General features: G+C 53.3%; 1 long non-coding RNA gene across 1 annotated transcript; it reads right to left on the reverse strand.

Moving 5' to 3' along the window:
• Positions 1–1,165: 1,165 nt before the first annotated feature.
• Positions 1,166–8,502, reverse strand: LOC135189659 (uncharacterized). The gene is made up of 2 exons (XR_010308206.1): positions 8,244–8,502; positions 1,166–1,722 (listed from the first exon to the last, which is right to left on the reverse strand). It is a non-coding gene; the product is annotated as an uncharacterized LOC135189659 (long non-coding RNA).
• Between the last annotated feature and the right edge of the window lie 1,519 nt (positions 8,503–10,021).

Consider the following 10,021-nt stretch of genomic DNA (forward strand, 5'->3'; position numbering starts at 1 on the left):
AAATCCTCCCAGTATGTTGAACAGTGCTGGGGCCAGTCCTGTTCAACATCTTCATCAATGCCATTGCTGAGGGCACAGACAGAGTCTGCTCAGCAGGTTTGCTGATGGCACCAAGCTGGGAGGCTTGACTGAGACAGCTGCAGGCTGTGCTGCCATCCAGAGAGCCCTGGGCAGACAGAGCTGGGCACAGAGGAGCCAGATGAGGTTCAACAAGGACAAGTGCAGAGTCCTGCACCTGGGGAGGAAGAATAAACTGCAGCAGCACAGGCTGGTAGGTGACTGCTGGAGAGCAGCCCTGTGGAAGGGGACCTGGGGGTGCTGGTGGAGAACATCCATGGCACAGCAATGAGCCCTGGGGGCCAAGAAGGCCAATGGGATCCTGGGGGACATTAAGAAGAGTGTGTCCAGCAGATCAAGGGAAGTTCTCCTCCCACACTACTCTGCCCTGCTGAGACCTCATCTTGAACACTGTCTCCAGTTTTGGGCTCCTCAGTTGAAGAGGGACAGGGATCTGCTGGAGAGGGTCCAGCAGAGGGCTGCAAGGATGATGAGGGGACTGGAGGGCACTGCCTGCTGAGGAGAGGCTGAGGGACCTGAGGCTGCTTAGTCTGGAGAAGAGAAGACTGAGAGGGGATTGAATCAATGTTTATAAACACCTGAGGGCTGGGGGTCAGGAGGGGGGACAGGCTCTGCTCACTGCTCCCTGGGATAGGACAAGGAGCAATGGGTGTAAACTGCAGCACAGGAGGTTCTGCCTCAACACAAGGGAGAAATTCTTGACTGGAAGGGTCCCAGAGCCCTGGCACAGGCTGCCCAGAGAGGTTGTGGAGTCTCCTTCCCTGGAGCCTTTCCAGGCCTGTCTGGATGTGTTCCTGCTTGATCTAAGCTAGATTGTGTGGTTCTGCTGTGGCAGGGGGGGTGGGTTGGATGATCTCTTTGGGTCCCTTCCTACCCCTGACATCCTGTGACCCTGTGACATCACATCTCTGCTTTGGCCATCTCCATATGTTTCTGGAGAGCTTTTACCACCTGCTGAGGTGATACCTGGCAGCTCAGCAGGCAGAGACCAGCTTGGGGAGGAGGAGATTGGGATCACCAAAGGCTCTTGGGTTGCTTCTGAAATAGGCTCAGGAAATTTCTATGCCAATGTGCTTCAGAGCTTAGCCCTAAGAGGCTCGGGGAGCTCAGGTAACCAAAATGCTATCAAAGGCTTCTCAGGTTTTGCTCTTGCTGTGTAGTCTCCTCTCTGGAGCCTTCCAAGGCCTGTCTGGATGCATTCCTCTGTCATCTATGCTAGAATGTGTGGTCCTGCTCTGGCAGGGGGGTGGACTCGATGATCTCCTTGGGTCCCTTCCAACCCCTAACACCCTGTGAGCCTGTGATCAGCAGAAATAACTGCAGCAGAGAGCTTGCCTCTTATTTTCCCTCTCTGGCTCCCAGAGGAGAGAATTTTTATGTCAGGATTCCATCCAGCATTTGGTTCTGGAAAACCTCATTGATTGAAGGTCCTGCTCGAAGGCCTTGTCCCCTTTTGCCAGTGCTCAGCGGGTCCCAGCTGGGTCTGAAGCAGAGGAGTGCGGTGGTGGTGTGGAGCTGGTGGTTTTCTAGGTAGCATATTGCCACCTAGCAGCACGGAGCGAAAGCAGCACAAACCTGGCCCCCAGCTCCGTAAAACACAGTTTGCCTCTCTACTGGTTGTGTTGTGCTGTATCCTGTAGGATGCTGTTAGAACCGGAAGCACTCAGAGTGTAAACGAGGACTAGGACAAGGAGCAGATGAACGGGATGCTCTGGGAAAACTGGCACTGAAGACCCCTTACCCCTTATCACCCCTTTGCAGTGGTGCCCAGTGATAGGACAAGGGGCAATGGGCACAGACTGAGCCAAGGCAATGCCACCTAAAAATGAGGAAAGACTTCTTTACTTGGAGGGTGACAGAGCATCCTTCTTACGAGGAGAGGCTGAGACACCTGGGGCTGTGCAGCCTGGAGAAGAGCAGACTCAGGGGGGATCTTCTCAATGCTGATCAATAGCTAAGGGTTGGGGGGTCAAGAGCATGGGGCTGGGCTCCTCAGGGGTGCCCAGTGGTGGGGCAAGGGGCAGCAGGCACAAACCCAGAAGGTTTCACTTAAACATAAGGGGAAAACTCCTTCATTTTGAAGGTGCTGGAGCCCTGGAGCAGGCTGCCCAGAGAGGTTGTGGATTGATTCAAGTCCTACCTGGACACATTCCTGTGCAGCCTGATCTAGGAGAACTTGCTTTAGGGGGGAGTGGTGGACTAGCTGATCTCCAGATATTCTTTCTGACCCCTACCATGCTGTGATTTGGGGTTGTAACTTCCAGCAGGATGTCCCTGCATGTTTGACTGTACAGTAAGGAAGAGGAGGGGGGCAAAAGGGTGGGAGAGGAGAAGGAGAAGTTTAAAAATGCACAATCCTGCAAAGAATTCCACTGATTCCAAGCACATTTTCTGCTTGCAGCGCTGCCCTAGTGGTGTCAGCTCACCAAGGGAATTTCTTGAGCATGTTCTGTGTCCAGTTCTGGGCCCCTCAATTCAAGAGAGATGTTGAGGTGCTGGAAGGTGTCCAGAGAAGAGCAACAAAGCTGGTGAGAGGCCTGGAACACAGCCCTGTGAGGAGAGGCTGAGGGAGCTGGGGGGGTGCAGCCTGCAGAAGAGGAGGGTCAGGGCAGAGCTCATTGCTGTCTGCAGCTCCCTGAAGGGAGGCTGTAGCCAGGTGGGGTTGGGCTCTGCTGCCAGGCAACCAGCAACAGAACAAGGGGGGACAGCCTCAAGCTGTGATGGGGGAAGTACAGGCTGGATGTTGTTAGGAAGTTGTTGGCAAAGAGAATGATTGGCATTGGAATGGGCTGCCCAGGGAGGTGGTGGAGTCACCATCCCAGGAGGTGTTGAAGCCAAGTCTGGATGAGGCACTTAGTGCCATGGTCTGGTTGACTGGATGGGGCTGGGTGCTAGGTTGGGCTGGATGATCTTGGAGGTCTCTTCCAACCTGGTTGATTCTATGATTCTCATTCCCTGTCCCTGACCCAGGAGCTAGTGGTGCTGCACTGGCTGACAGAGCAATGCTTCACTCTCTGGTCCAAGGCTGCCAGACTGAAATATTGAATTCCAATAGATGCAGAGTTCCCTGGTGCTATTTTTACAAACTCTTTCCAGAGCCATGGAACAAAGCAATGTCAGATCCAGGCTTAGATCTCAGGAATTATTGGATGCTAACCAGCACATAAGCCCACAGCCAGTTCATAAAGGGTTCCTTAACTGGAATTTTAGGAGGCAGAGAGCATCAGCTCTGTGTGGAAGTGTGACAGGCTACAAGATTCATAGATCCACAGGAGGGCTTGGGTTGGAAGGGACCTTAAAGATCATCTAATTCCAAGCCCTCTGCCATGGACTAGGGGCACCCTCCACTAGACTGGGTTGCTCAAGGCCTCATCCAAGATCATAGAATCAACCAGGCTGGACGAGACCTCCAAGCTCAGCCAGCCCAACCTAGCTCACCCAGCCCTGGCCAAGCAACCAGACCATGGCACTAAGGGCCCCAGCCAGGCTTGGCTTCAACACCTCCAGCCACAGCCACTCCACCACCTCCCTGGGCAGCCCATTCCAATGCCAATCACTCTCTCTGACAACAACTGCCTAACAACATCCAGCCTAGACCTCCCCTGGCACAGCTTGAGGCTGTGTCCCCTTCTTCTGTTGCTGGTTGCCTGGCAGCAGAGCCCAACCCCACCTGGCTACAGCCTCCCTGCAGGCAGCTGCAGACAGCAATGAGCTCTGCCCTGAGCCTCCTCTGCTGCAGGCTGCACCCCCCCAGCTCCCTCAGCCTCTCCTCACAGGGCTCTGCTCCAGGCCCCTCCCCAGCCTTGCTGCCCTTCTCTCAACACCTTCCAGCACCTCAACATCTCTCTTGAATTGAGGGGCCCAGAACTGGACACAGCACTCCAGGTGTGGCCTGAGCAGTGCTGAGCACAGGGGCACAAGAACCTCCCTTGTCCTGCTGCCCACACTGCTCCTGAGCCAGCCCAGGATGCCATTGGCTCTGCTGCCCACCTGGGCACTGCTGCCTCCTTTTCAGCTCCTCTCTGCCAGCACCCCCAGCTCCCTCTCTGCCTGGCTGCTCTCAGCCACTCTGTCCCCAGCCTGTAGCACTGCTTGGGGCTGTTGTGGCCAAAGTGTGAACAAGTCCAAGTGCAGGGTTCTAATCTCATCCCCTTGGCCTCTGCCCACCCATCCAGCCTGGCCAGGTCTCTCTCTTTGCTCTCAGTTCTCTGTCACCACTCTGCAAAACCTTCAGGAAAAAAAGCCTCACGTTTTGTTCTCCAGGAGCATTTGAATCACACAGATGTAGGCCAGGTGACAATTGCACTGCACACTGTAGTGCTGCTGAAATGGCAGCCATTGATTAAAACCTCTCCTGGAAAAACAGGCCACTAATTAGGGCAAATGAAGCCATTCTGCCTGGGCTCTGCTCAACCACTGAGGAGAAACAGCATTGCTTCAACGCTGGCTCATTTTGATCTGTCTGAGGTGTGTTTGTGAGTGAAAAGAGAAACAACTGCAACAGATTAGAGCTCCCTGAACTTGTTGTTCTCTCCTTTAAAGAGGGTTTGAATCCAATGCTCTGGCAGAGGAATATTCACATGCACACAGACTGCAGCAGGGAACGTTTCAGTATTAGGTCCAGATGTCTCTAGCAGTTGTGTAACCTTGGGAGGAATGCTTCAGGCTTGTAGATATTAAAACCAAACCAAACAAGCAAAACACCAATAAAAACAACTCTGACCTACAAAAAAACAGGGAAACATCCAGGCTGGATGAGGCTCTGGCCAGCTTGATCTGTGCCAGTGTCTCACCACCCTCACTTGAAAGAATTTCTTCCTCATGGCCACTCTCACTCTCCCCTCTCCCAGTTCAAAGCCATTGACCCTCATCCTGGCACTCCCAGCCCTTGTCAAAAGTCTCTCCCCAGCTCTCCTGTAGCCCCCTTCAGATCCTGGAAGGCCACTCCAAGGTCTCCTCAAAGGAGGAGTGGATACAGATAAGGAAGCTTCAGTATGAGGTTGGTGAGACACTGGCACAGGTTGCCCAAGGAGGCTGTGGAGATCCTGCTGCCTGCACAGCTTCAGCACAGGAGCTCCAACCTTTCAGCTACTGAAATACTGCTCTAAGCTCTCCCTGCAGCCTTCTGTCTTCCAGGCTGAACAGCCCCAACTCTCCCAGCCTGTCCCTTTATGGGAGGCTCTGCTGCCCTCTGATCATCTCTGTGGCCTCCTCCAGCCCCACTCTAACAGTTCCTTGTGCTGGGGGCACCAGAAGTGGGTGCAGTACTGCAGGTGGGGGGGTCTCACCAGAGCTGAGTGAAGGGGCAGAATCAGCTCTCTTGCCCTGCTGGTAGCTCTGCTTTTGAAGCATCCAGGGATGTGGTTGGTCTGCCAGAAGAGTAATGCAGAAACCTGAGGCAGCTTCTCATTCGTGCTGTGCTTTCCCTAGCAGTGCAGTCGAACGTCATTGTACTTAGCCTGATGTTAGCTGCACGTTGCCAGCTGGCCTGAAGTAATGAGGGTGAAAGAAAATTCCCTGGACTGTCAAAAGCAGCCAGGGGACGGCAGGCTGGAGTCAGCCTGAGCCTGAACTGCTGAGATCTGTGTCCCTGAGGCAGGGATGCTGCTGTTTGTCTTGATCAGTGCTGGGGTTGTTTAGCCTGGAGAAGAGGAGGCTCAGGGGTGACCTCATTGCTGTCTACAACTACCTGAGGGGAGGTTGTGGCCAGGAGGAGGTTGCTCTCTTCTCTCAGGTGGCCAGCACCAGAACAAGAGGACACAGCCTCAGGCTGTGCCAGGGGAGATTTAGGCTGGAGGTGAGGAGAAAGTTCTTCCCTGAGAGAGTCATTGGACACTGGAATGGGCTGCCCGGGGAGGTGGTGGAGTCGCCGTCCCTGGAGCTGTTCAAGGCAGGACTGGACGTGGCACTTGGTGCCATGGTCTGGCCTTGAGCTCTGTGCTAAAGGGTTGGACTTGATGATCTGTGAGGTCTCTTCCAACCCTGATGATACTGTGATAATCTGCTTCTGCATTCAGACAGCTTTATTTCAGGGTGCTACTGCAAAGTACCTCTGAAAAGATGAGCAGCTTCACCCTGGCAAGGAACAGCAGAAGGAAATGAAGAGAGCATTTCACTAAGTTGATCTTCTCTCTCGATGGCCTTTCACGTACAGGTGAATAAAATAGGATTTAAAATGTTAATTGACCTCCTTTGATCTTAGAATCACAGAATCAAGCAGGTTGGAAGAGACCTCCAAGCTCAGCCAGTCCAACCTAGCACCCAGCCCCAGCCTTGGTAGAGTGAGAGAGTGATTGGACTCAATGATCTTAAAGATCTTTTCCAATCAGAACAGTTCTATGAGTCTGATACAGAGTTTTGAGGAGATGGAGGACAAAGTGTGCCACCCAAAATCCCAGGCTGACAGAATGTTAGTGGTTGGAAGGGACCCAGGGAGATCATTGAGTCCAACCCCCCTGCAGGACCACACAATCTAGCTCAGGTCACGGAGGAACACATCCAGACAGGCCTGGAAAGGCTCCAGAGAAGTAGACTCCACAACCTCTCTGGGCAGCCTGTGCCAGGGCTCTGGGACCCTTCCAGTCAAGAAGTTCCCCCTTGTGTTGAGGCAGAACCTCTTTTGCTGCATCTTACACCCACTGCTCCTTGTCCTATCCTAGGCAGCAGTGAGCAGAGCCTGTCCCCCCTCTCCTGGCAGCCTTCAGATACTCAAACATTTATCACATCCCCTCTCAGTCTTCTCTTCTCCAGACTAAGCAGCCCCAGGGCCCTCAGCCTCTCCTCATCAGCCATGCCCTCCAGCCCCCTCATCATCCTCATAGCCCTCTGTTGGACCCTCTCCAGCAGATCCCTGTCCCTCTTCAACTGGGGAGCCCAAAACTGAACACAGTATTCAAGATGAGGTCTCAGCAGGGCAAAGTAGAGTGGGAGGAGAACCTCCCTATATCTGCTGGACACACTCTTCCTAGTACACCCCAGGACCCCATTGGCCTTCTTGGCCCCCAGGGCACATTGCTGTGCCATGGGTAACTTGTTAGCCAAAAAGCACTGCTAGCTGGTGGATGCCATATGCCAGCAGGCTCCAGTGCATCCTTGCAGTGATGCCCAGCTCCTGCTATGTCCTGGGCTCCTTCAGAACCAGGAGCTGAGGCACAGTTTCTCCCAGAGGTTGCTCAGGAGAGCTGAAGGCTGTTTCCATGCTGTTTAGACATAGAAGAAGTCTCACTGACACTGATGTGTCTGAGTGACACAACTTAGCTGAGGCACACATCTGAGCTATCACAACAGCTTCTTCAGCACAATAAATGTGACATCCTCTGCTTTCTCTGTTCCTCACTGTGTTAATGTCTGCCTGACACTGTGCTCTGAGATCCCTTTCTGCACCCAGCCAGTCTGAACGTGGAGCTGCATGTGTCTTACAGCAGTTTACACCAGGGAAACCTCTGCTGCTTCCTCCAAGCAATCAGGTGGAGCAGGACCATTTCTGGTAAATAGAGCTCTCCTCTGACACCAGCCTGACACACAGAGCCTCTGCTGGACCACAGCCACTGCATGCACACCTCTCACCCACAGCACAGTGAGCTCAGAGAGAAGATGTGCTGCTGTAATGTGGTCACCTAGCCAAGCACTTCAAAGCTCCCTGGCACAGTTTCCCTGATTTTATAGCTCATGTGATATGGGTAGCTTGAGGACTTGCCTGGGACCTGGTACCCAGCCTGCCTGGGACTGTTCAGGAGCCTCAGAGAAGCTACTGTGCTCTAAATGTCTTTGAGAGAGGGTGGAACACAGGGGAAAGGTGAAGCAGGCAATTTGTCAGCATGCAGTGGGTGAGGTGCAATAAGGAGCCCCAGGGACCCCAGAGCCAGCCCCAGGGACCCCAGAGCCAGCCCCAGGGACCCGAGCTGCCTTTCTGACTCTCCCAGGAAGACAATGGCAGGGTGGGAGCCTGCAGCCTGGGAGCCATGAAGTTTTCATGCTCTCATAGCAATAACATTTCTTTTTTTCCAAGGGGGCTGCTCCTCTACTCTTGCCTTATAAAGTCAAGGCAGGAAGGAACAAGGAGCAAGGCATTAATAACAGTGGCAGGTTTATACAGCCAAGACAGGAGGGAATTGTCAGGAGAGGAACAAAAATGAAGAGGAGGGGAAGAAGAGCAGAGAGCTTACTTGGCTGCACCAGGACAGGAGACAACCAAAGACAGTATTGGCAGGTCCACACTTCTGACAGGGCACAGAAGGATCCCTTGCTGTGGCTTTGCAGCTGCAGGGCTTGTGCTGCTGCTGCTGCATGATGCTGTGTGATAGAGCAACACCCAGTGTCGTCCTCCCTGGGTGGCTGCATGACACAGGTCATAATCCAGTTCCTGAGGCCTGAGTGAGGAAACTCATGATGCATTTCTCTAGCATGCAGCCAGGCACAGGGAGCCAGCTGCAGAAGGAAGCAGGAAGAAATCTTTGTTATTGATTGCTAGATAGCCAGACAGGTAGATGACAGGGAGAAAGGAAAGAGGGCAAGAAAACAAAGACAGACAACAGGTAAGTAACTGTGTCCTGGGCTGCAGCAAGAGCAGTATGGGCAGCAGAGCAAGGGAGGGGATTCTGCCCCTTGGCTCTGCTCTCCTCACACCCCAGCCAGAGTCTTGTGTGCAGCTCTGGAGCCCCAAACACAAGCAGGACATGGAACTGTTTGAGCCAGTCCAGAGGAGGGCCACAAAGGTGCTGAGAGGGCTGCAGCAGCTCTGCTGTGAGCACAGGCTGAGAGAGTTGGGGCTGTGCAGGCTGCAGAAGAGGAGGATTTGAGGAGACCTTCTTGTGGCCTGCCAGGATGTGAAGGGGGCTAAAAAAGCTGAGGAGGGACTTTTTAGGCTATCAGGGAGTGACAGGACTGGGGGGGATGGAGCAAAGCTGGAGGTGGGGAGAGTCAGATTGGATGTTGGAAGAAGTTCATCAGCATGAGAATGGTGAGAGGCTGGAAGGGGTTGCCTAGGGAGGTGGTTGAGGCCCCATGGCTGGAGGTGTTTGAGGCCAGGCTGGCTGAGGCTGTGTGCAGCCTGCTCTAGGGTAGGGTGTCCCTGGGCATGGCAGGGGGGTTGGAACTGGCAGCTCCTTGTGGTCCCTTCCAACCTCAAGTATTCTGTCAATTTTTAACTCTTTTAGCTCTTAACCTCTGCTTGACTCCAGCCTTCTTTCAGGGAGCTGTAGAGAGCAATGAGGTCTCCTCCTCTTCTGGAGACTGAGCACTCCCAGCTCTGTCAGCTGCTCTTCACCAGCTCTGTTCTCCAGACTCTTCATCATCTCTGTCACCCTTCTCTGGATCTGCTGCAGCAATAAAATGTCTTTCCTGCATGGAGTGGCACAGTGGCAGGGGTGATTCTCTGCTGGTCAATTGCTGCTCTGCCTTATTTGCTCCATGAAAGTCTGAATGCTGCTCACAGGGCTCTAAGATGTGCTGAGGCTGAAGCAAGAAGCAAAAGCTGCAGAGAGGAATTTCTGCAACGTGACCCAGGAGCATTCCCTCTCCTCTCCAGAAAGTCTGGTTTGGTTTTCATCACAAGCCTAACAAAGCTCAAGTGTATGCTGATGCAGGGAGCTTGCATTAAACAATGAGAGTAAGTGTGGAGAGACAGAGCTCCTTGGAATACAAATGACCTTCCAAGGAGATTTACTGCTCCAAGTCACTGCAGGAAAAGCAGTGGCAAGCAAACCCCTCTGCTGAGTGGTGTTTTGATGACTTATAAACTTAATGCCCTGGTATTCCATCCTGAAATTCACTTGCAGTGCCTCTGGAAACTTCCTCTGGGCTCTGCATGTCAAAATGCATCCTCTGCCATAGCTGCTCTGAGTCAGGGGAATGAGGGATCCCCTCAGAGGTCTCTGCCAACCTCAGCAGCTCTGAGATTTTATGATTCTAGGGTGCTGTGAGGAACTGTAGCTTCACAGAATGC

The sequence above is a fragment of the Pogoniulus pusillus genome, chromosome 33, assembly GCF_015220805.1.
Source record: "Pogoniulus pusillus isolate bPogPus1 chromosome 33, bPogPus1.pri, whole genome shotgun sequence".
Classification (NCBI taxonomy): Eukaryota; Metazoa; Chordata; class Aves; order Piciformes; family Lybiidae; genus Pogoniulus; species Pogoniulus pusillus.